Here is a 26,280-nt window from a genome sequence, read left to right as displayed (position 1 = left end):
TTAGGAGACAAACAAGGGACGCGGGTGGCGCTGTGGTCTAACCCACAGAGCCTAGGGCTTGCTGATCAGAAGGTTGTTGGTTCGATTCCCCGTGACAGGGTGAGCTCCCATTGTTCGGTCCCTGCTCCTGTCCACCTAGCAGTTCGAAAGCACGTCAAAGTACAAGTAGGTAAATAGGTACCGCTCCGGCAGTGTTTCCGTGTGCTGCTCTGGTTCGCCAGAAGTGGCTTAGTCATGCTGGCCACATGACCCAGAAGCTGTCTGTGGACAAACGCCAGCTCCCTCGGCCTATAGAGTGAGATGAGCACGCAACCCCAGAGTCGTCCACGACTGGACCTAACGGTCAGGGGTACCTTTACCTTTAGGGGACAAACAACAGGGAGTGCTTTCCCCAAATCATGTGGCTGGCCTCTGGAAAGCCACACGTTCCTCATTCCTTGAACTAGATGGGCTTTTGACCTGACCCAACAGGGCTATTCTTGTAGGACCATTGCCTTTATATTCTGCTTGTGATCTTCCTGACAGCATCTGGCTAGTAGTCCCTGTTAGAAAGAGAAGGCTTAGATTAGGTGGAGTTTGAAGTGATGCAGAAGCCACTGCTTATCAACTGTTATGGTCTTTTTTGAGGCCAGATAGAGGACACCACCAGCATTTGGCATTTGTTCACTATGACAGAGCTTCTTTTCTTCGCATGGTTACCTGTCCTCCATTATTGCCTCTGTTCACATTCACCTGTACCACAGGGCTGTTCCTTATTTACCCACACCTCTCCTCCTGCCATCACAGTCTTGGCAAGGAATTTAAAATACTGTAGAATTACAAGGATCCGTCTGGGGGAGAATGCATATTGCATGAGCTTTTAGGGAGGAGAAGCAAGATTTGCATACATTGCATTGATTTGTACCATTTATTTCGAACCTAGAATTAGATTCCCCCCCCCCCATGTTACAGAATGTGGACGTTCTGGGTATTATTCTTATTATTCAGAAATCCAGCTGGAGCACAACACTTTTGAGCTCCATTGGTTTCTGGAGTATAAAGCACATGCTTAATCACCTCTCCCCCCACCCCGCAATAGGGATTCGGGGTGCTTTACTTTGACTGAATTGTGCTATTAGATGCAGAGCATGAACATCTCTGACAGTGCGGTCTGATGCATGTCTATGCAGAAGTAAGTCACACTGAGTTTAATGGGACTTGCTCCCAGATAAGTGTGTACAGTCTGGATTTTGGGGAAGATGTGTAGCTCTGGTTTAGCAGGATGCTGCAGGCATCCCACAGAACTGCTTCCGTCTTAATGCAGGACCTGCAAACTCTCCTTTCCTCCATTGCTAGCCCAGCACTTTTTATGAATCTCAATGGCTCTTTAAAGTACCATTAAACACCCCAGCTTTGCTTGTGCTGATTGCAGGAAAGCCGTGATTGTGAACTTGCAGCCTGTGTCTCAGAACACAGGTGTCACAAAGATTTAAGTGTGCAGCTGACGGCACCAATGTTCCTTCAGAGGGGAGGAAAAAGCCCTTTCCAGCTACTGCACCAGCTCATGTGCTGAAGCATGAAATGCTGTTAATACTGAAGCAATTAGCTCTTGGCAATGGCAAACCGACTATAGAGAATGACAGTAGCAGCACCTCGCCTGGGAGCAAGGGAGGCTTCGTTCTTTTCGAGAGAGGAGCGCCTCTAAGGGACAATGCCCTTGGACATGGCATTATCCTCAGCCGAACTCTGCAGGAGACAATTAGCTTCCACAACTGGGATCCCTCAGGCACATTATGGTGCCTTTTTACACAGGCCTGCTCCATCCATGGCAGCAAAAGAAGAAGGATGGATCCTGAGGCGGCAGCAGGAGACTGTTCCACTCCTAGCCATAAGTGAGGGGGGATGTCATTTGTAATGCTCCCCTAGAAAAGTAGCTCCTAGCTATAGAACTTGTACAATGAGGATAGCGGCTCTAGCCTTGTCTTCCTCTCTGGCTTATTAGTTTTCTACCTGTTTTTATAGACAGAACCATTCTTTAAGAAATGTGATGTCCCCCACTTGCAACCTTGAGTGGCACAGTCCATTTCACCACCTGAAAATTGTATCACCTTTCTTTCTGCCACATGTGTAGATCTGGCCAGTCTCGCAGGAAGTTCGTTCTTTCTACACTTGGGGCCAAACAGTACAAGAAGCAGGAGCTTCATGTTGAGATCAGATCAGAGTGGGATCTGGGAACCCACGGTTCAATTCCCCTCTCAGCCATGAAGCTTTCCAGGCCAGTGACATTATCACTCAGCCTAACTTACCTCACAGGGTTTTGTGAGGATAAAATATGGGGAAAAGAGCAGGTGAGAGCCGCATATGCTGCTTTAAACTCTTGGGAGGAAAGGCAGGAAATAAGCAAATCCTGCCTTGATGCGGCAGTTCCGTAGGTGGGCTGTGAATTAACCCCAAAGAATTAAGTTACCATTATTCATTGTGATGATTTGCTACTAGTAAAATGGTTTCCCAGAAATGGCTTTCAAAACTTGAGTGTCATGGTGGAGCCCCAAAGGGGAAGCCACTCTGAATGTTCAACGTCAAGCATTTTCTGCTCAGATATAGACATTTTGTTTTGTAAACTGCAGCTGTGGTGGGGACTCAGCATAGAACACATTTTCTCTTGTGCCTCGCTTCAAGCCCCTGCTGTTCTCAATTGTCTCATGAAAAGGGAATTAAAGCCTGCGACAGAACCAGCTAGGCCCCTGCGTTTCATTCCTGTCAGGGAATCCATGCCAATGGAATGAAAAATGAAGCGCAGACACTGCAGCTTAGCCAGTAGTGCTTCCCCCACCCCATCATCCAAGGCAGGGGCTGCCCTCTCCAGCTGGCTGGGATGTTCTGTAAAAAGCAGGCTTGTTCTGGGCCAAAAGTGGGTGTGGACCAATTCATCTTGAGGGAACCGTTAAGCTACAAATACAGCTACCCAAATCCAGAAATGTCAACGCAATAATGTCTAAGATCCATGGTTATCTAAAAAGTGCAGTAATAGATGTAGTCTGTGCCCATTGGGTCTGATAATTAGGATTGCTAGGTTTGAAGAATTTGCTTATCAACAGAAATGAAAGCCAGTGAACATCATTTACAAAATGTTTTTCCATATTCCCTGGTTGTTCTATTTCAAGTAAATGTAAGCAATGCTTGTCGGAGGAATGGGGAAGTCACCCAGTGCCCAACTGTCCTAGGGAGCACCCAAACATGTTTATTTATTTATTTATCCATTTATTTCATAAAATTTACACAATGCTTGATTGTAATAAACCTCAAGCGGTTTACAAAAAACATAAATAAAATAAAAAATAACCCACAACCATACTTTAAAACAGGCACCCCCAAACTTCGGCCCTCCAGATGTTTTGGGCTACAATTCCCATCTTCCCCGACCACTGGTCCTGTTAGCTAGGGATCATGGGAGTTGTAGGCCAAAACATCTGGAGGGCCGCAGTTTGGGGATGCCTGCTTTAAAACATACAAAAGTTAAAATACTTAAACAGATTAAATGACCTCAGCTTTCTAAGCATGTGGGTAGGCTTGTCTAAACAAGAATGTTCTTAGCAGGCACCGAAAAGAGTCCAGTGAAGGCACCTGTTTGATCTCAAGAGGCAGGAAGTTCCAAAGTCTAGGTGGTGCCACACTAAATGAGTTCTTATAAATGCAGAATGGATATTATGTGGCACCTGTAGCAGTGCCAATTCCGCCAATCAAAACAGTCACAAATGTGGGGTAAGGCAATCTCATGGGTAAACTGGTCCCAACATGTTAAACACCTCACATACAAATCAGATTGAATGCAGGTTGAATGCTCACTGTCCTGAAACCACCCTGCAAATATATGTGAACAAAGACTCAATAAAGACCTCTGCATCAGATTTGTGCAAGCAAATTGGGATGGATACCAAATAAACAGGTTGCCTGGAGGGACCCTATGCTTTTTTAAAAAAAGTGGGGGAGATGCAGGAGATTTGGGACCTGCCAACAAAGATCCAGGGCCTTGTGATTCCAGTGTTTCTGCTATAGTTGAGAAGAAAATTCTGCTGTGAATTACACTGAAATATCTGGAGAAATATGATTGCTATATCAAATAACTTATGTAGGCAAGAGTTGACTCGAAATATTTTCTGAAAGTGAGAAATGAAGTAAATTTGAGGGTTCCTCCTAAGGCAAAACATCTGAAGAATTCAGAGGGTGGGCAAAGGAGTTTTGATAAGATCAGGAGGGTTTCACATATCTCCAAGAGCGAGTGAATAATTTACATTTTCTTCATTATAACCTCTGTGCAGCCACACAATTAGTAGCAGGTTGGAGACTAAAAAGCAGCAGGCAAGAGAAGGACGCAGCCTTGGAAGAGCAGATCTGGTACATTTATATCCTGCCTTTCTTCCATTACAGAACTCACGGCAATATACATGAGGTTCCCAGGTGGTCCTCCATCCAGGCAGAATGCTTAGTTTCAGCAATATGCTGCATCATGTGCTCTCAGACCAGGCCCTGGGACTCTGGAATCTGCAGCCTGCATTAAGCTAACTCTGCACACTAGTGGAAGCCCGTGTACGGGCCCGGCTCTAGGTGTAGTCCCAGTGGCGCGGGGCGCCGGGGCGCCGGGCCAGCAGGGGGGGGCGCTGCACGCTGCGAGGGCGGGGGCGCCGGAGAGATCTCCGCGCCTCAGCGCCAGGGCGTCCGACCTGCTTGAGACGGCCCTGCCCCTGTAAGAGTTCCCATTAGCACAATGTGGCTTTCTCCCATCTCCACCTCCCAACCTTCCCCAAATCCACTCCAAAACAGCACACAGGGCAAGGAGAGGGGAGGTTGTTCCTGCCCATCTGGCAGGCAGAAATGCTTGTGCTGACGGAACAATCAAACTAGCATGATGTGGAATTCCTCCGTATATGTCTAATAATGCGTAGTGCTTTATAAATAATATTGTGGTCAGGAAGAAAATGACCATGCCTAGTGCCATCCTATCAAGCAAGCACTGCTGCCAGAAGCAATTTTACCATATTCACAAGATTTAAAAGGTGCACCGAATTGGATTAATTTATGTTTGCAGAAGATGACCAATTGCTTGTTGGTTTTCCCGCCACTCCATCTCACTCTGTGACATGCTGTAGAATAGTGGGCAATCTTGCAGTCAAGGGTTTGCAGTAAATTATGACTAAACTTGGGATTTAAAAAATGTACCAGTCTCTGCTCAGTAGTGAAGCAAAGGTTTAACACATTCTACAACTACGTTCACACCATACATCTAAAGCACTATGATGCCACTTTAAGCCGTCAAAGAATTCAGGGAGCTGTAATTTGTTAAGGGTGCTGAGAGTTGTTAGGAAGCTCCCATTCTACACCCAGAGCTACAATTCCAGAGTCCCATGTGAAGAGGGATCGATGATTAAACTGCTCTGGAAATTGTATCTCTGGGAGGGGAATGTCTCCTAACTCTCAGCACCCTTAACAAATTCCGACTCGCAGGATTCTTTGGGAGAAGCTATGACTATTTAAAGTGGTGTCTTAGTGCTTTAAATGTGTGTTGTGAATGCAATCTAGAAATTACATCCTTACAGAATGATAAGACTCATCAGTGCAGAAAATAATTGGGAAGGGAGCTTTTAAAAATGGAAGCTATATTAACTGTAGCACGAAGGCATCTGATCTTTTGATTTCACCGTATCTCAAGATAAGATCCATTTTGGAGATAGCCTTTTCTGGACTGATGTTCGGATATTTTTGTGCACTTCTCACTTCCTCAAGCAGTGATGAAATTCAGGGAAAGCACTCACCTGGGCTTTGGTTGGTAGGTTTGCCCAGAATTCAGAACAATGCTGCAGTTTAGCTACAGATTTATGGTGCGTAACAAGAACTTTATTAAATGTGTATGAATCATGACTTCAGGTGAGGCAAAATAGCAAGCGCCATGGCCATGCTTCTAGGGACCGCCAGCATTAACTGGGCTGCTTGGCTGGTCCCTGCGCTGCCATCACCACCACTGCGATCAAAGGGGAGCCCAGGGAGCCCAAAACAACAAGTGAAGAGGCTGCATGGAGACTCCCACCCCCATGACAATCTCGACCCCACCAGGACTGAGAGTGCCTCAATGAACAAATGATGAGCTGAGCTGCCCCAGCCATGCACCAACTTACCGCTGCCACCACCACTGCCAGTGCCAAGGGAGAATGGTAGGAGAGGACCAGGAGAGTCATAGAATCATAGAGTTGGAAGAGACCACAAGGGCCATCCAGTCCAACCCCCTGCCAAGCAGGAAACACCATCAAAGCATTCTTGACATATGGCTGTCAAGCCTCTGCTTAAAGACCTCCAAAGAAGGAGACTCCACCACACTCCTTGGTAGCAAATTCCACTGCCGAACAGCTCTTACTGTCAGGAAGTTCTTCCTAATGTTTAGGTGGAATCTTCTTTCTTGAAGTTTGAATCCATTGCTCCGTGTCCGCTTCTCTGGAGCAGCAGAAAACAATCTTTCTCCCTCCTCCATATGACATCCTTTCATATATTTGAACATGGCTATCATATCACCCCTTAACCTTCTCTTCTCCAGGCTAAACATACCCAGCTCCCTAAGCCGTTCCTCATAAGGCATCGTTTCCAGGCCTTTGACCATTTTGGTTGCCCTCCTCTGGACACGTTCCAGCTTGTCAGTATCCTCCTTGAACTGTAATGCCCAGAACTGGACACAGTATTCCAGGTGAGGCCTGACCAGAGCAGAATACAGTGGTACTATTACTTCCCTAGATCTAGATGCTATACTCCTATTGATGCAGCCCAGAATTGCATTGGCTTTTTAGCTGCTGCATCACACTGCTGACTCATGTCAAGTCTGTGGTCTACCAAGACTCCTAGGTCCTTTTCACATGTACTGCTCTCAAGCCAGGTGTCACCACCTTAACCAAAGAACTCAACACATTCGACACAATGGTATCGGGCCTACAAGTAAACTTTGCAAAATTTGAGGCTATGTGCTTCAACACTTCCCCCCATATCCAAAAAGAATCACCAACATCACAAAGATGAAACTCGGCCACACCAAGTACCTAGGGGTACAAATAACCAGAAACCTCAACAAACTATACCATCACAATTACAAACCCCTATGGTGACAAATTAACAAAGACCTGAAGAGATGGAGCAATACTAACTTCACACTCTCAGATAAAATAACCATGATCAAAATGACCACCCTTTCAATCTGGATTCCAGCAATCCAACTCTGCAAATGGCAGAAAAAACAACACTCGTTTATTTTCTCAAAAAAGCCAAGAATAAGCCCCAAACACCTGCACCTCCCCACCTCAGAAGGAGGATGGGGAATCCCCAACATTGAACTATACAACATTGCCAGTCAAGTGTGCCACATAATCCCATACATTTTAGAAGATGAGATGAAACAGTGGGTACACTTGGAGAGAGACATAATCAAAAACACTCCCAGTACAGCACACCCTTTCCTCCAAAACAAACTAAGGAAAATCCCCACAATAATAAACAGGTTCACGCAGACCATGCTTAAAGCATGGAAGGAAGATGGGTAAACTGTCCCCATCCCTATCCCACTAATCCCCCTGGCTCACCACCCATAATTCCACCACACAGCACAAAATCTCCAGATAAAAACCTGGCATGCCAAAGGCCTATATTGCCTAGCAGACTTACCGGTATACAAAAATACCAAACCCATATCAACACAAGAAATACCAAACAAACTAGGGGTCACCCAAATACCCTGGGCTAACACACCACCAATTACACACCTTCTTAAACAATCCAGTAGTAAAATCCACAGCTACTAGGCCCTTGGCCACTTTCAAAAACCTCCTCCTAACAACAATGGGACATGGCAAGGGGATGGTATCCACAATATACAAAACACTGCTCCAAAGCCCCACAAACCCCCTTGACATAATCAAAAAACAACAGGAGGATGATATAGGCTACTAAATTAACCCTACCCAATGGATCAGAATGTAGTCTAAACCTCCCTTTAAATCCGTATCAGCAAAAAGAAAAGAACTCACTTTGAAACTCACAGATGGTACCACAGAAACTGGCACTAATACGCCCAGGAACCTCACCAAAATGCTGGAGAGGCTGCACCTCCACAGGCACATACCTCCACATGTGGTGGGAACGCCCCCAAACCCAACTCTTCTGGACAAAAGTCATACAAAAAATAAGCAAAATAACTAAACAGCTACTAGAGGTCACCCCAGAATTAACCCTAGTGAACATCTTCCAAGAGAATAATGCCCACTCACACTATGAAGAGCTCATAACTCACCTACTCTCAGAATCCAGAAACATCATAGCCAGACACTGGAGGGACCTGTCAGGAATAAACATGGAACCCTGGTATCAAGTGGTATGGGAAACAGCCTTACTAGAAAAGCTAACCAATAGAAAGAAACTGACACAGGGAGAAATGGAAGATGACGCCTTCACTCTGGTATGGCTCCCCTTTATCATATACACAGCCCAACAAGACAACAACATAAACCCACCAACAGCATACGATTCAATATGGCTAACTTAACCCAACAACTACCCCCCCCCCACAAACGAATCCCACTTCAGCCAACCAAAGACAACCAACCACATCCTAGACCACCCCAACCTCTCTCACCACAAAGGAAACATAACAAGTGAATAGAAAGAGAACCTACCTAAGTGACGCTGAAAAAACCCTCACACATACACTAAGTGTAAGCTTTATCACCCCACCCCTCTTTCCCGTCCCCCCTCTTTTCTTCCCAACCCTATACTGTACTGTACTGCATATAACACCAATGTCTTACAACAAATATAACTGTTATGTAGAAAACACAACCTGAAGAAAGAGACAATGCATGTGCTTTTGTAAACTAGAAAAATCTTCAATAGAGTTATTAAAAAATAAAAATACATTAATGTATCACAGCAAAAAAAATTGTGTATGGATGATGCTGTAGTAGAGTCTTATTTATGTGTCAGTAGATGGCACTCTTTCTATGAAAACGATCTCCATGTATGCTTAATGCATCTTCCTGTAATGTGTTCCTGTAACCAGAATTTTTAGCTCTGTATTACATTTAGAAGTAAATGAGACCCAGAGAATGGAAGAAACCAAAACATTTTTAAAAGGGTACTTTCCTGTGGGGATGGAGCAGTCTGCTGTCCTCTGTCTCATTGGACTGTTCTTCCCACATCAGTGCACAGAAGACAACCCTAAAACTATGTCACTCTAATGGCAAATAGTTTTTGATCATGGATACAATTCTCACCTTGCCTGCCTGCCCTTGCCTGCCTGCCTTTGAGAAGGAGGTACTCTCTTCTATTTCATCCTTATTCCAGGAACTCACTTTCAGAGCTTTTGGTAATTGTGTTTGGCTACCTATGGGCAATTCTCTTGGGCAAAAGCTCTGGGTCATACTTCAGCTTCAGCCACCTCTGGAATAACTAGGGCATCTCCAGTTCTTGAACAGGTACACACCATTCCTCTCTTTCTCAGCCATCACTATTTGCTTTTATTTTCAAAATGTATATTCCGTATGACTCCAAGAAGTCTGGGCATTGGCTGCAGCAGGCGAGTGGGTGTTGGTTTAGGTCTTCCCAAGTTACCTCCACTGTAAAGAGTTTGTACAACTTGGAATGCCAATTGCTAGGAATAAGAGCGCCATTGTGCTCATGTCCGGTTTGTGGTCTTCCCATAGGTGTCTGGTTGGCACTGTGAGAACAGGATGCTGGACTAGATGGGCCATTGGCCTGATCCAGCCAGGCTCATCTTATGTTTTTATAAGTGCCCAGATGACCATCTTATGTTCTCATCTTCATATACAGGCTCCTCAGGATGCACAGACCTCTTTTTGACCCTTATCCACGCTGAATAAGAGGGTGGTTTTTCATCCCACTAGGTTTTGATTGATGGTGCTAAGAGGGCTCCTAGCTTATTGGTAGATCACATGCATTTTACAATGCGGAAGGTCCCAGTTTCAATCCCTGGCATCTTAAGATAAAAAGAATAAGGTAGTGGTTGACATTGACCACTACCTAAGATTCTGGAGGTGGTGAAGGGCGGAGAATCCTGAGCGAAAAAGTCCAATGGTCTGGCCTGATGTAAGACAAATTGTATTTTAAAAAGAATTTTTTTGCATAGATTTATTGCCTCTTCCCATACCCCACCGTCCATAGGCTTTAGAACATATCTCAGACCCACTACATACATGGTATAATTACATCTTTTTGTACAGGTGTAGGGTGATAGCCAAGTCATAGAGTAGACCCACTGAAAGTAATGGACTTAAGTCACTGAATATTCATTCAATGGGCCTCCTTTGAATATTGAGTATCACCCATAATAACCATGACAAGCAGATGAGAGAGCTGATACACACACACACACACAATATAAATTAAGAGTGGTGGAATCTCAGGCCTGGGGATTTGGCCCTCCAGTCGTCTCTGTCTGGCCCTTGGGACTCTCTCCAGGCTGCACCCCCTAACCAGCCACCCTCTTTCTTTAGGCCACACCACTCACCAGACCAGCTTTCTATCTTCCTGGAGTGTTTTGGCTTGCTTGGAAGGTGTCCTTGAACTCTTGCCTCCTGCTTGCCTGGACCTAGGTGGGAGGACAGACAGGTGTGCAAAAAACTAGCCTACTGCCACTGAGGTAAAATTTATACTCACGCTGCCTGTATCCTCTTTTGATTCTCAGCTCACCTAGCACTGGCACCCTGGAAATATTTCCAGAAGGGAATGTAGCCACACACACCATTCAGAGAGGCTAAATTCATGGCTTGAGACCCCTATGCGCTGGGCTTAATTTCTGAAGGCAGTGATAATGGCGTTTAACTCTGCCTAGACGTAATGCCCTCTGACATGGAAGCTATTCCCTATCTGTGTGTGAGCAGGCTGTATTTACTCAAAACTGAGGCATTCTGCACATGCTCAGATGCATTCATTATTCTTAATGATTGATTGATTCTAAGGCTGAGCTTTGATACTGAAACCCGGCTCCCGGTATATACTCTGGCAAAAATTAATCCTTGCTCTCAGCTAAAAGGCTTTTGCCTTACTGAGACCCATCTATCGAACTGCAAAGAGGGCTGCTCAAAGGAGAGCCATGGCAGCAGGTAAAAGTGATCATTGTGTTCCTCCCACACACACACCTTTGAGGTCCACAAATAAAAGCTGGGAGTGCTCATTTAAGCTGCAGAGCCCAGCTTAGGAGAAACAAATTCAAGAGTATATTTTTGCGCACATCGCAGCCCAGAGGCACACAAACTGATATGAGATTTATTAGAGCCAGCTGAGAGTAAGAAAGAGGCTAGAAGGATAACTGAGACGCCTGCTTCTCAGTGGTAAGTATGTGAAGTTTGAAGCTGAAACCAGGATGCATTTTTAATGATACAGCAGGCAGAGCTGAGCTTTTTTAACTAAGACTAGGCAATGAATACAGGCTCTGCAAACTGTCTAGTGTGCCACAGATGCATTATTTACAGCAGCTTCATCTTTATCCATTTTAATTTTAAATGGGTTTCACAGCATGATCTAAACAGGAGGATAAACTACTTGTGTCCACCCACAAGTTCCATGCGTTGCAGAGGGGGCTGGTGCACGTGTTGGAGGTGGGGGGGTGAGTGGGTAAGATTGACCTCGCTCAGGGACTTGGCTCCAATCCTGCCATTGGTTTGCGAGGAGATCCTGCTGGTCTGAGTTTGTGGGACAGATGGCAAGTGGAACTAGGGTCAGCAACAGCCGAAGAAAGATTGCTGGAAACATGCGCGCTGATAGCAATGCAAATGCGATGCGAACAAAGGGCAGATTTGCGTGAGGGTTGGAACAGGCAACTTGCTGTCAGGCCACCTGCGCTTTATTCAGCACTTGCCATTTATCCTCACTGTGTAAAGTCAATGCAGTGCAGCGGATCAGATGTAAGGTTTTGGATGTGGGAGACCGAGACTCAAAACTGTGCTTAGTCACAAAGCTTGCTGGGTGGCCTTAGACCCGCCACTCTCTCAACCAATGCACTATACACATTTGGAACAGCTATGAAGTCTAAATGACTGCTCTATCTGTGCTGAGACACACTGTGACTGAGAATGCGACAATTGATCTTTGGGGGGGGGGAGGTGTAAGGAGGGGGTGGGTGGCTGTGCTCGGGGACTAGGCAGCCCTTGGACCCACTTTGCCCTTGTGAGTCTGTGAAAAACCTCTTCTTGTAAGCTGCCCTCAGAGGAAAGGCAGGAAATAAATGGAAATCGGTATTTTAAAAATACTTCATCCAAGCTTACTTAGTTAAGTAACAGGCACTGAATTGATACCAGTTTGTTTTGCTCTGTGTGGGGGCAAAGAGCAACTTTTAGAGGGAGATTCGGGTTGGGAAAATGAGGCAGGGGAAAGCGTGAAAGATGAGTACCCTCGCCTTGCAGCAATGTGTCAGTGGGCCTCCTTTGAATGATCTGTGGCTGCACTTACACCCTGCTTTTTAAAGGGAGATCCAGTCACAGGTCTCCCACAGGTAGTCCACTTCCACTAACAGGTTTAGATGGGCTTCCTGGACATCAGTTCAGCCCTCATGCGAAAGATAATGTGCTGGTGAACATAGGAGTATTGGAAACTGCTTTATGCCGAGTCTGACCCTTGGACTATGTAGCTAAGTACTACACTAACTGGTAACAACATTTCAGACAGAGGTGTCTCCCAGGCTGAAGATGCCAAGTGTTGGACCTGGGACTTTCTGCCTGCAAATCAGATGCTCTACCACTGAGCCACAGCCCATCTCCAACCTCAGTGGGGTGCTGGTGTGACACACCTGTAAATATGAGTATTGGCCGGCATGACAGGTCTGACTGATAAAAACAATCTGGGTATTGCTAAAGGATGTAGAAGACCTGGGAGTGAGATGGAAAGCAAGCAAGCCATTATCCCTCAAATACTCCTAGTGTCAACCCAATTATATTTATCTGAAATGGTAATCAGGAAATGCCCAGATGACCATGCTGACTAAGCCAAACCATTTTGTACCATGAATGCATGAGCATGCAGGCTTTCCGAGAGGAGATTGCAACTGCTTTGATCCTCCTCTGGTCCTCCTGCTGCTATGGTGAAGGACTTAAGCCACAGTTTAGCTTTGAATGTCCTCCACACCTGGGCTCATGGTTTGTCTTGCTGCAAACAAATAGAAAGAAGTTAAATCACAATGCGGATGTAGCCTGATGAACTGTATTCCTAATCTCATAAATGCAGTTCACCAATAGTGAACTCTTTACTTAAATAGTGAAGAAGAAGAAATTATCTTTTCAGTAGCCATCACCATTTGCTGTCTATAGTTTCAAGCTGTAACAACACAAATCCTCCCTTTATCCTTCAAACGCCTCTCAAGGAGGAGTCAGGCCCTTGGCTTTTGGTTTCACACACCATGATGAGTGGCTGGAATGGATTTATCAAGCAATGTCAGATGCACTTAGCAAGAAATAGGCAGCTCCCATGAAGTCACTTTGGCTGCAGGGTTGAATATGAAAACTCCAATGTTCAGTTGAGAGGTGTGTGTGTGTGTGTGTGTGTGTGTGTGTGTGTGTGTAACACAAAAGAAGGCTGGAATAGGTTCCTGCAGCTGGACTTGGGATTTAGGGATGAGGAGGAACTGCCAGGAACCTGGAGATAATAGCTGAAGAACGTGATGTTAATCTAACTAGCCCTGCCAGTGTCTGTGAGGTGCAGAGATGTCAAGTTGATGACCTGGAAAATAGACTTAGATTAAGAAATATCAATATAGAAAGCCATTCCTGTCTGACAGACGCAGGGTGGCCAAGATGAAATGGACAGAGTGTTCTCTAGGGAACTGACAGATTCTTACATCACATTGGCTGCTAATTGGTCCCGTTTCCATCAGTCAGAAGTGTAGGAGTGACTAGATCACAAGGACAGAATTTGTCTTGCAAATAACGCCTTCAAGGCGAGGGGCGGGAACCTGCCCTCCCTAATTTCTTCTTATTTTTCCTCCCCTTTGATGACTCGCAATTGGGCTGCACAAAATTATTTGTTCAGTAACATTATAAAGCAAATGGTGTCTGAAATGGCCTATTGTGGAGGCGGAGGACAGTCTGCTCACACAATCTAAATGGAGAATCTGAGACAGAGAAGGAATCCCCCTCACCAATTTAAAATTGTGAATCTTAATACTTTCCTCATAAGGCTTACAAGTGGCATACAAAAATAACACACATTTAGCATTTGTTTATTTTTCCATTTATATCTTGTCTTTGGGCTTAGAAATACCGTATATATTAAAGTATCCCCCCTTTGCTGTTCTAGGGTTCTCCTGAAACCCCCCCCCCCCGTCTAATTTTGGGGGTAGGGGATGGGGGAAGCCTATTGTGCAAGCAGAAACTCTTGCACGGGATTTCTTCCGAGACCATTCATTAGGTGAATCTTTCAATATGGACTAGAAAACTCTTTGGTCTGATCCAACAGGACTCCTCTTATACCCTCTTCCTTGCCAGTGGCATGTTGAATAATTGATGAGAGCATCTCTGGATCATTTTAGTTCCTGCACATGCCTTCATAATTGAACCTAGCTAACTGCAAAAAAATGACGTGGGTGGCGCTGTGGTCTAAACCACAGAGCCTAGGGCTTGCCAATCAGAAGGTCGGTGGTTCGAATCCCTTCAATGGAGTGAGCTCCCGTTGCTCTGTCCCAGCTCCTGCCAACCTATCAGTTCAAAAGAACGTCAAAGTCCAAGTAGATAAATAGGTACCGCTACGGCGGAAAGGTAAACGCCATTTCCGTGCGCTGCTCTGGTTCGCCAGAAGCAGCTTAGTCATGCTGGCCACATGACCCGGAAGCTGTCTGCAGACAAACGCCAGCTACTTCTGCTAGTAAAGTGAGATGAGCGCCGCAACCCCAGAGTCGTCTGTGATTGGATTTAACGGTCAGGGGTCCCTTTACCTAACTGCAATGCAGAAGCATCAATAAGCTACTAGCCACAATGGCTGTTTTCTCTCTCCACCGTGAGAGATGTCATCCCTCTGAATACCATTTGCTGGGAATCGCAGAGGGACAGAATGCTGAGGTCCACCTTCAGGGCTTCCCACAGGTATTTGGTTGGCCACTGTGAGAACAGGATGCTGGGCTAGATGGGCTGTTGGCCTGATCCAGCAGGCTTGTCAAATACTCTTACTTTCTTATAAAATAAAAAAATTCCTTCAGTAGCACCTTAAAGACCAACTAAGTTTTTATTTTGGTATGAGCTTTCGTGTGCATGCACACTTCTTCAGATACAGTGAAATGGAAGTTTCCAGGCACTTATGTAGAGAAGGGGTGGGGAGGGGTGGGGATGGGGAGGGGGGATCACTCAGAAGGGTGGTGGAAATGGGTGATTGACTGACTGATAGCTGTTGATGACCGCAAACGACTGCAAATGGTTTTGCATGAAAAAGCAAGGGTTGAGATGGCTGAAGATCGCTTATCATGTATAATGAGATAAGAACCCGATATCTCTGTTCAAACCAGGTCCCTCCATGGTTTTGAGCTTGGTGATAAGTTGCAATTCAGCAACTTCTCTTTCCAGTCTATTTCTGAAATTCTTTTGTAGTAAGACAGCTACTTTGAGATCTTGTATAGAATGTCCTGGGAGATTGAAGTGTTCTCCTACTGGTTTTTCTGTCTTCTGGTTCCTGATGTCAGATTTATGTCCATTTATCCTTTGGCGTAGGGTTTGGCCTGTTTGTCCAATATAGAGAGCTGAAGGGCACTGTTGGCATTTGATGGCATACACAATGTTAGAGGATGAGCAATTAAATAGTCCTGAGATGGTATGTTGGATGTTGTTGGGGCCAGTAATGGTGTTGTCTGGGTGTATGTGGCAGCATACGATATTTTCTGCCCTGCCAAATCCCAACACATGATTCAGTTCTGCGGGGACCTGGAAGCATTTTTCCGCCGTTTACGCCTGAAGGAGTATTTTCATCACACACAAGAACAAGACAAAGTAGAACAAACTACATCCCCACAACACAACACCTCTCAACTTACTGGGGAACAACCATCACCCTCCAAACGCATCAATGAACAGAACATTGACCACCAACTACCACCGAAATATTTTTATTATCTGGACACATGGACAACAGACCCTGGAAACCTTCCACCAGACATTCAATGACTTTCACCCCACCATCAACCTAACAATGAACCAATCTATGCAAGAAATACATTTTTTGGACACTACTATAAAAATACAGGATGGACGTATAGACACCACCTTATACAGAAAACCAACTGACCGACAAACATATCTACATGCTTCTAGCTACCATCCCAAACATACCAAACAATCCATCGTATACAGCCAGGCCTTACGTTACAACCGTATCTGTTCCAACTCTACAGACAGAGAATCTCACCTAAGAGATCTACAGCAAACCTTTTTAGAACTAAAATATCCACCTGATGAAGTTAAACAACAGATCAACAGAGCCAGACAGATACCTAGAGAGAACCTGCTGCAAGACAGACCCAAAAAAGAAAATAACAGAACACCACTAGTCATCACATACAGCTCCCAAGCTAAAACAGTACAACGCATCATCAGAGATCTACAGCCTCTCCTGGACAATGACCGCTCCCTTTCTCAAGCTCTGGGAGGAAGACCTTTCATTGCCTACAGACAGCCACCCAATCTTAAACAACTCCTCACCCACAATAATACAACCACCAGACTTAACATGGACACTGGTACCAGAGCCTGCAATAAACCCAGATGCCAACTTTGCTGCCACATACACCCAGACAACACCATTACTGGCCCCAACAACATCCAACATACCATCTCAGGACTATTTAATTGCTCATCCTCTAACATTGTGTATGCCATCAAATGCCAACAGTGCCCTTCAGCTCTCTATATTGGACAAACAGGCCAAACCCTACGCCAAAGGATAAATGGACATAAATCTGACATCAGGAACCAGAAGACAGAAAAACCAGTAGGAGAACACTTCAATCTCCCAGGACATTCTATACAAGATCTCAAAGTAGCTGTCTTACTACAAAAGAATTTCAGAAATAGACTGGAAAGAGAAGTTGCTGAATTGCAACTTATCACCAAGCTCAAAACCATGGAGGGACCTGGTTTGAACAGAGATATCGGGTTCTTATCTCATTATACATGATAAGCGATCTTCAGCCATCTCAACCCTTGCTTTTTCATGCAAAACCATTTGCAGTCGTTTGCGGTCATCAACAGCTATCAGTCAGTCAATCACCCATTTCCACCACCCTTCTGAGTGATCCCCCCTCCCCATCCCCACCCCTCCCCACCCCTTCTCTACATAAGTGCCTGGAAACTTCCATTTCACTGTATCTGAAGAAGTGTGCATGCACACGAAAGCTCATACCAAAATAAAAACTTAGTTGGTCTTTAAGGTGCTACTGAAGGAATTTTTTTATTTTACTTCGATCCAGACCAACACGGCTACCTACCTGTAACTCTTACTTTCTTATGACCCAGCCAAAGTGTTATGGAATGAGGCAGTTCCTGATCTCCCTGTGATTGCTCCCAAATCATCTCAGTGCATGCAAAGCCTTGTGTGGCTGGGTGGAATGCACTGATGCAGTCAGACCATACCCAAGTGATCTAGGAGATGTCATGCATATGGTACAATCCACCCTAGCACAGCAGGGCAGAAGCGATAGAGTACTGGAGCAGGGTGGGAGCAACCACCAGGGGGCAGCAATCTGTCTTCAGTGAGTACAGCCCCTGTGACTCCCAGCCTATTTGTCATATATTTAGCTTTAGGCAGGTCTTACATGCTGCTCTTCCTCATTTCCCTCCTACCCCCGCACCCAGAGGTATATGGCCTCAGGCAGTACAAATATTTCTCTCCTTTTCACAATGACCTTCAAACAGCTGCCACTTTATATGTGAAGGAGATGGCATCTCTGGAATTGGTCCCTTTGAACTCACAGCCCAGATACTTAGGAATGGGAACAAGGTGATTGTATGTAAGCACAGGGGCTCCATGATGAGAAAATCTGGTATGTTTCCTGATAATTAAATTTGCTTTCAGAGATAAAAGAAGTCACGTGATCTTCCCACATGAACGTATTTATCCCAGTCTCCTTCATCTTTGTTTTCTCTGAGTTTTCATTTGATACCTTTTTCCTGTTTTCCTTAAAACACAAATCTAAGAATCGTATGGGCTTCTGGGCTGTCAACCTCATATATTTCAAACCTGATGAGGCAACATTCCTCTGCATAAGGTATTTTTAAAAGAACCAAACACCCACAACGTATGGATAACATCTACCGGTATTTTCTTCTTCTTCTGTGCTCTGCCCCTTTTAATTTGGACAGTAACCATCTAATAAAGAGACATCAGAACTATATTGCTAAAAAAAAGGGCTGGGTACAGTACATTAAGCCTGCACGTTTAACTTGTGCACATTTGGCTTTATGCATTTGGCAGCAAACATTTTTTTAAAAAATCAAAAAGGAGGCAGAAAGGGGAGGGCTTTCAAGGGGAAAAACTGCTTTGGCAACCCCACCCGCCATTGTACCCAATGTGTTTTGACTATACGTGATTTTGGCTTTAGGCACAATCCCTGGAACGTAACCCCCACGCAAGTTGTGGACTTTATCTCACAATCTTGTTGCAAAGGTTTTTTTTTATTTGGAGCTTCAATGGACAAGTATGCACAACACTAAGATATCAGCTTTCATTTTGAAGGAAGCAAGTTTCTGGTCTTCTTTGTTGGGGGGAAACGTTTGAGAAGTTATCATCCACTGCAACCTGGAAAACTTGTACTAGAACATAAGCACCTTCCCCTCCCCAGATCTAGATGTGATATCTTGGCTTGTTATTATTACTGCCCCACTCTAATTGGGCTTATTTTGACTGCGTGCAGAACAAGACAGCCATTTTCCCCCTGATAAAAGCCTGGCTTATCTTTAAACATGCCCCACATTAAGACACCAAATAACCCATCTGGCCTTAATGGCCTTTAAACAAACTTGCTGTAAGGAAAGGGAATCTACTGACCTAATTATATGTGGGAAATCCCCGTGTCTGTAACCCAGCCAAGCCAAGTCCAGAAGCCTCTTCCTCCCCACAGGCTCCTCTTGACGCGTCTCCCTTTCCTTCAACATGAACTGAGAATCCTTGAACAATCCTCTTGTTTTATGACCCAGCATGGGGAGAATACAGAACTCTCCTGATGTAATTAACGATACCGCAGACTGCCCACTAAGGGCTCTAATAGAAAATTCCACATTTCAAGGAACATAAGCACAGCAGGCGAAAAGGAGAAACCATTCCATCAGCTCTGAGTTGCTGAAATTGAACGGGGATCTGCAGTGGGTACGGCAGAGTTTCAGATCCGAGCGATGAAGACAGCAAACTGCTTCCGTGCCTTGTGCATCCATAATGTACAGGGGAAATGGCCGGCTGGGAGACTAATGGCAGGACTGATTATCCCAGTGCTTAATATCTAAAATTAGAGCCACCAGGACTGAAGCCAGCCTGGAAGACACACTCTTTGACCTTGAAGCTCCTCTCCCTTGTTTCAGATGTGCAAGAAGGTGGTTTTGGTAAAGAACTTCGCACATGCTCAAAAGCATTCACTTTTCAGTTGGAATTCATGGACAGTCCTGGCATTTGGGGGAAGGAAGCATTCCAATGAAATCAAGCTCAAGTAAACTCCTGCCCAGTCTTTTCCTGTAATGCTTTGCTATTTTGCTTTATTTTTTGGCCTTGCTAGAACTGGCAGCTAAAATCCTCGAGGAAATGACTCTTATTTTATATTAAACAGTTTTAAAATGCTTTCAAACAAACAAACAAACACACCTTAACTTCTCTCAATATCCCAAGAGCTTGACAGAAATGTGTCGTTATCCTGGCTGTCACAAAGAGCTGCTGAGATCTCCGGGAATTGGGTGTCGTGATGGGGGGGGGGCTTTGATAGCACCTCAGGTTTGATAATACTTTTGATTATAGGTCAATGGTCTATCACCTGCATTGGATGCAGAAGGTCCCAGATCCAGTTTAGAAAGGTTTATATAGCAAGTGATGGGGAAAACCTCTTTCTGGAGAGAAGTTGCCAGTAGGAGAGAGCGGTGGCGCTGTGGTCTAAACCACTGAGCCTCTTGGGCTTGCCAATCGGAAGGTTGGCAGTTCAAATCCCCACAAAGGGGTGAGCTCCTGTTGCTCTGTCCCAACTCCTGTCAACCTAGCAGTTCAAAAGCACGCAAGTGCAAGTACAGTAGATAAATAGGTACCGCTGTGGTGGGAAGGTAAACAGCATTTCTGTGCACTCTGGTTTCCATCATGGTGTCCCATTGTGCCAGAAGCGGTTTAGTCATGCTGGCCACATGACCCAAATGCCGGCTCCCTTGGCCTGAAAGTGAGATGAGCGCCACAACCCCATAGTCACCTTTGACTGGATTTAACCGTCCAGGGGTCCTTTACCTTTACCATTTTACTGTCCTAGCTGGTAGGTAAAGGTAAAGGTAAAGGACCCCTGGATGGTTAAGTCCAGTCAAAGACAACTACGGGGTTGCGGCGCTCATCTCGCTTTCAGGTCGACCTAAGTAGCCTGACCTAACATAAGGCGCTGTATGGTCTTGGTTTCGACATTCTTCCCAGTTCCCCAATCTATCTGCAGCTGCATTTCCATCTCCTGTGCCCCTTCTTGGCAAAGTAAAGGGTACACAAAGGGTGGAGAGAGAGAAAAGCCTTAGGATGTGCATATGCTGCTGAGGGATGTCCCTTCTCCACCTGAGCCTGATAAACTGCTGATTTTTAGTGACTTGGTTTCCTTGTGGCTCAGTTTGTTTCTCTTTTTTTTAATATAATTTTTATTGATTTTACAAAATAAAACAAAACATATTCATCCTCTTTTAGTTAACATTGTTTTTGTGACTTCCCCTCATCTTTCCCCATTGATTTTCATATCTTCTCCTACTCAATCATTGCAATTTCATTGTAGCAATTCAGCTCATAGTCTTTAAACCTAAATTCATACAGCATATCATTATCATTTCACATTACCTCTTATTTCAATTAACATAAAATCCATCTTCTCCCACCCCTCCAACCCACAGTGCCCCCCCTGCCACGAGTAGGCGCATGGGCGGCGAACAGTTAAAGATGTTTCCTTTTATAGCTTGGTTTATCACTCCCCCCCTCCCGCCCCCAGAACCTCTCTCTGCCACCAAGAGGCCCTGGAACAGCGGGGGAGAAAGGGAGAGCAAGCCCCCAAGCTATTTATCTAGACAAACAATTCATATGCCCTGATTTCAACTTATAACCTTCAAATAAACATTTTTTTAAATCAACCTCATATTTTTTCTCCCTAGCCTAGTCTTCCCCCAAGAAATTTTCCTAGATTTAATCCTTCCTAATTCATATACTTTCTTCTATCCTTAATTATTTACTACCACCTCCTCCACCCCAGACCCTTTCCCCCATTTTAATACAGCAATTCCAAATTATAATCCAAATTCATATTCCTTAATATAAACCAAAATCCATATCCATTTTTTTCCTGCCTTACTTTTAATTCAATTTTTTTTTTCATCCCACTCCCATTCTTTCCCATTTTACCACCCATGCACCAGCCTTCCCCTCCCTCTGTCCCTCCATTTTCCCACACTCTTTTCCTTGCCTATTCACATTTTCCCACATTTCCCATGAAATCAATTCCAGTTCTTGTTTTTCCCATTCCAGAGGATCAGAACTATCCATGAAGTCCTGGTCCTTCTCTTCTCCTTGTTGGGCATTTCCTTCTTCTTCTATGTATTCTTGCCTTCTGTCTTCAGGAATTAATTTTCCATTGTTGATCTCATTCTGCAAAGTTTTATTCAGTTCCTGACACTGTTCTCTGACGTCTCTTAGCTGAGCTCTAAGCTGTTGTTGCCCATCTATAAGGTTTCCAAGCAATTTTAACACTGTCCTCTGGAAAACAGATGTTCCGGATGTTGACATTCTTTCTCACTCAAGGGCAGCAGGGAGATTAGAAGACAAGGAGCAATGGAGACTCAAAAGTCCCACTCCAAAAAAAAAAAAAAATCCAACATGGCTGAAAAGTAATTTTCACAGTTCTTAAAATCCAATCAATTAATCTCTTCTTTTTTCATCGCAAACCGTTTTAACTTTATTGTTGACAGCTGTCAACCTTTCCTTTCATAAAAATTTCGCTGAATCTCCTGGGGTGCCGAGTCCCGGGTTGAGAAGGGGTTTCTCCCACGTATTTCAATTGCTTTTGCAGGGTCAATATTGTTCCACTCTTCCCCCCTTAGCCCTGCCTTAGGTGGGGAAGTTATAGTTTTTCCTTGGGGATTTTGAAACTCTGTATCCTTTTCTCTGGCTTCGGGCTAAAGCACTGCCTCCAACTCATCAATGGGTAGAGACTGACTCCCGTTTTTTAAGTCTCATCCCTTCGCCAATTGTCCAAATTTAAATCCAAATCAAAGTCCAAACTTACAGTTTTGATCCAAATCTTGGGAGAATTGGTCGCTGTGCCTCGCGGTTTCGCAGCGTCGCGCTTTGAAGTTAGCGGTCTTTGTCTGTCGCGTCGCAGCTCCGATCCCGCCGCTCTCGGGGGCTCAAAACAGAGCCTTTCCGGGGGGGAGAGCCCGCTTTTGACGCCCGCCAGACGAACCTGCCCCCAAAACTCTCGACTTGGGGTTTTTAAAGGGAATCCGCTTCGCTGGAGCGGCATTCCCTTTCTTCAAAGTGCCGAGGTCCGCTCCGCTGAACGGACCTCCAACCTCGATGGCGACGCGACCAACCGGAAGTCCCAGTTTGTTTCTCAAAGTTGCTCTGTGTCAAAAGGTTCTTGATATGAGATTCTGACTAATCTGGGGATTATTGCGGATCTTGCATGCAGGCTCTGCTTCATATGAAAAAAAATGCTGGAATGGAGAGATTAGATAGAAATATTTTCTTTCTCTCTGATAATATTCAGACTGTACATGCGTACATAATGGAGGCATGGGAGAAGAAGGAAGAGGGAAACCATTTGGGGATGGCCAAGTGGGGTGGAGTCCCAGGGTCTTTCACCCCAGGCCCTGAATCTCCTGCCTTTTTAAAACTCATGTTTAAATAATAAAAAACTTTTTAAAAAATGCTTATGGGGTAGCTGAACACACTGCAGTGGACACTCCAGACAACATGATTTGTCCGATTGCATCTATACATCCATATTCATATATGAAAATGTTATGCAAATTTGTGTCCTGTACCCTTGCCCCAATTCTTTACATATATAGCAATAGTTACAGGTAGGTAGCCGTGTTGGTCTGAGTCGAAGCAAAATAAAAAAATTCCTTCAGTAGCACCTTAAAGACCAACTAAGTTTATATTTTGGTATGAGCTTTCGTGTGCATGCACACTTCTTCAAGTATTGACAGAGTTCAAGGGCGCATTCCATCCAGGCAAAGCATTCTAGGGTGTTAGGAAGCAGCACTGGTGAGGGGTGTGACCTGGGGAATATAAACATGCTCTGCAGGGAGTCTCAAGGGCCAGAAAGAGAGACTTGGAGGTATCTGAAGAAGTGTGCATGCACATGAAAGCTCATACCAAAATATAAACTTAGTTGGTCTTTAAGGTGCTACTGAAGGAATTTTTTTATATATAGCAATGTCCCTGATTCATGCAGTGGCTTGGTGGCACATCACACTAAACCAGGCATAGGCAAACTTGGCCCTCCATACCCTGAGGTGTATCTGTATATTGCTGGCCAGGGACCATAACCTAGGTAGGTCTAATTGGAGCACAACTCTTCGGTTTTGTGGGCCAGAGGTGATGTGCTGAAGAGGCTCTAACTCCCTTAGTCCAAAGCTTGTTTTCCTACACCAGTGCTTCCCAAAGTGGAACAAGTCCCTGGCCTCAATAATAGCTTGGGAAACTATAGCTCTGTTCCTATTGTGTCTGCAGAACCACACATCTCAGTTATCCTTTGCTGAAACACTAGGAGAACAAATGTCATGCCCTACTTCTTGAGGTTGCCACATGCCCTTGGCTTTTGTTTTATTGATTGTGTTGCTGCTATTTTTATTTTGCTTTTTGTATTTTAATCTGGAAGCTGGGGGTCCTTTTAGGGCTGAAAGGTGCCATAGGAAATAACAAAGGTGTTTGATATGGGATGTTCTAGTGGAAAACCCTTTTCAGCCTATGGGCCACATTTGTTTCTGGGCAACCTTTCAGGGGTCACATGCAAGTGGAAGGTGGGTCCTGCAGAATAATTGGAGGAACAAATATGAATTTTACCTTTGTACAGGCGAGTTTATGCAAGCACATTCCCCTCTCTGCCCTCCATCCAGGCAAACAGAATGTATTGACAGAGTTCAAGGGCGCATTCCATCCAGGCAAAGCATTCTAGGGTGTTAGGAAGCAGCACTGGTGAGGGATGTGACCTGGGGAATATAAACATGCTCTGCAGGGAGTCTCAAGGGCCAGAAAGAGAGACTTGGAGGTTCATATTTGGCCAAGGGTCTGAGGTTCCCCACATTCTAGTGCTGCACCTGCAATCATACAATACCTTAGTGCTTATATGCATGATTAACTTTATTCATTTATCTGTCTGAAAACAAAACACATTCATGGGGCCTAGACCGCATAAAGGCTGTGGGCATTTGCATGTGTGAGAGAGGCAGGGGGAGGGTGAGAGAGATCTTGTTTATACTTACAAACATAGAGTTATTACATGAGGGGTGTCTGTGTGTGAGAGAGTGTGTGTGTGTGTGTGTGTGAGAGAGAGAGAGCAACTGCTCACTAACTGCCCCCTTTATTGCCCAGAGTTTTAAACAAAGCAACTTCACCCTAGTTCTTACAAAAACATTATGCTTAAAAGGACTTCCGGTCGAGGCGCGCTGGCGGAGAGACACGCTTGGAAAGAGCTCCGTGACCGTAGAAATCCAAGCGGCCAAGAGCTAAGCGAGAGGGGGGCAGCGTCAATTCCCCCCCCCCAGCTTTAGCGATAGCACGGGGCTATCGTGAAACAGGAAAAAAGCGGCGCGAGAGGCAGAACTCCGCTCCCCGGCACTGAAATACGGTGGAAGGGGGAGGAGAGGAGCCAAGCGCAAACTTACTAGCGGCTCTTTGGCAAGACGCTCCTTTTTGAACTCCCGTTCAGCAAGCGCCGAGGCACTCCGACCTAAGATTATAAGAAAACCGCCAACGACGATCGAAGGTGAGGCGTGAAGGTGGGAGGAGAGGAGAGGAGAGGAAAAGTGAGGCGGCAAGAGAGAAGGAAGGTCGGAGGGTTGCCGTGCTCCCACTGGGGAAGAAACTTGTAAAGGCGCGACTTTGTATGGACATTTAAGATTCTTAATTGAGGGAAGCATTCACCAAGTTGCTACCAAGTTGTGATAATTTTAACGGAAAGCCTGAAGCAAGCCCACGCCGGCACAATTTAGTGGAGGCGGCAGGCGAGCGGGAGGCGAAAGAGACGAGACAAAGAGGAGGAGTTGATCGAAAGTAAGACTGATTGGTGTGCGGAGGAAGGGAGGAATCCCTATTTTACTTCACGAACTTTGGAACGGAGCTAGGAGGGCAGAGAATATTAAAGATGGAGGACGGATTTTAGCAGATTCATGCAGCCTATGGACTTCCCCCTTCTTTAAGGAAGTGAGTAGTGTAATGATGGATAATTGAGTGATGAAGTGCTCACCCCTATAGTAAAGAAGGAACTGAGGAGTGAGGATTAGTGGCAGAGAGCGACATCTGGAGGCGGGGAGGAATATTTACCCCCCAATGAAACTGAGTCTTTAAACTTGTATTTTAAAAGGCAAGCAGTTGGAGAAAAGAAATTAAAGACAAGAAGGGGAGTTCACTCTTTGCATGGAGAGAGGAATTAATGCGATAACAGCCTAATAGTGGGGAACTCCCAGTGAGAGAGAAACGGGACATCTATGAAATAGTAATCCTTAAGTCTGACAATATGAATAAAAATAAAACGCAAGCAACATCGGCATCAGCAAATCAAGCTAGGAGACAATCATCATCTCCAGATAATGACGCCCTATTAGACATTAAAGAACTCATTACGGAGATGAATAAATCTCTGAGTGACAAACTAGATGCCGTAGAGTCCAAAATAGAGACTGTAGAGTCTAAAATAGAACAAAACTCCAAAATGATTGCGGATATGTCTGGACAAATAACAGAACTAAGCACCAAAAACAAAGAGCTGGATAAAGCAATAAAAGAGACAAACCAGAAAGTGAATAAACAGGAGGAGGCTATTAAAAAAGTGGTGCAAGAGACAAAAGAACTGAGAAG

This window comes from Zootoca vivipara, chromosome 2, assembly GCF_963506605.1.
Source record: "Zootoca vivipara chromosome 2, rZooViv1.1, whole genome shotgun sequence".
NCBI classification, from domain to species: Eukaryota; Metazoa; Chordata; class Lepidosauria; order Squamata; family Lacertidae; genus Zootoca; species Zootoca vivipara.
Note: the sequence above shows the minus strand (reverse complement) of the source record.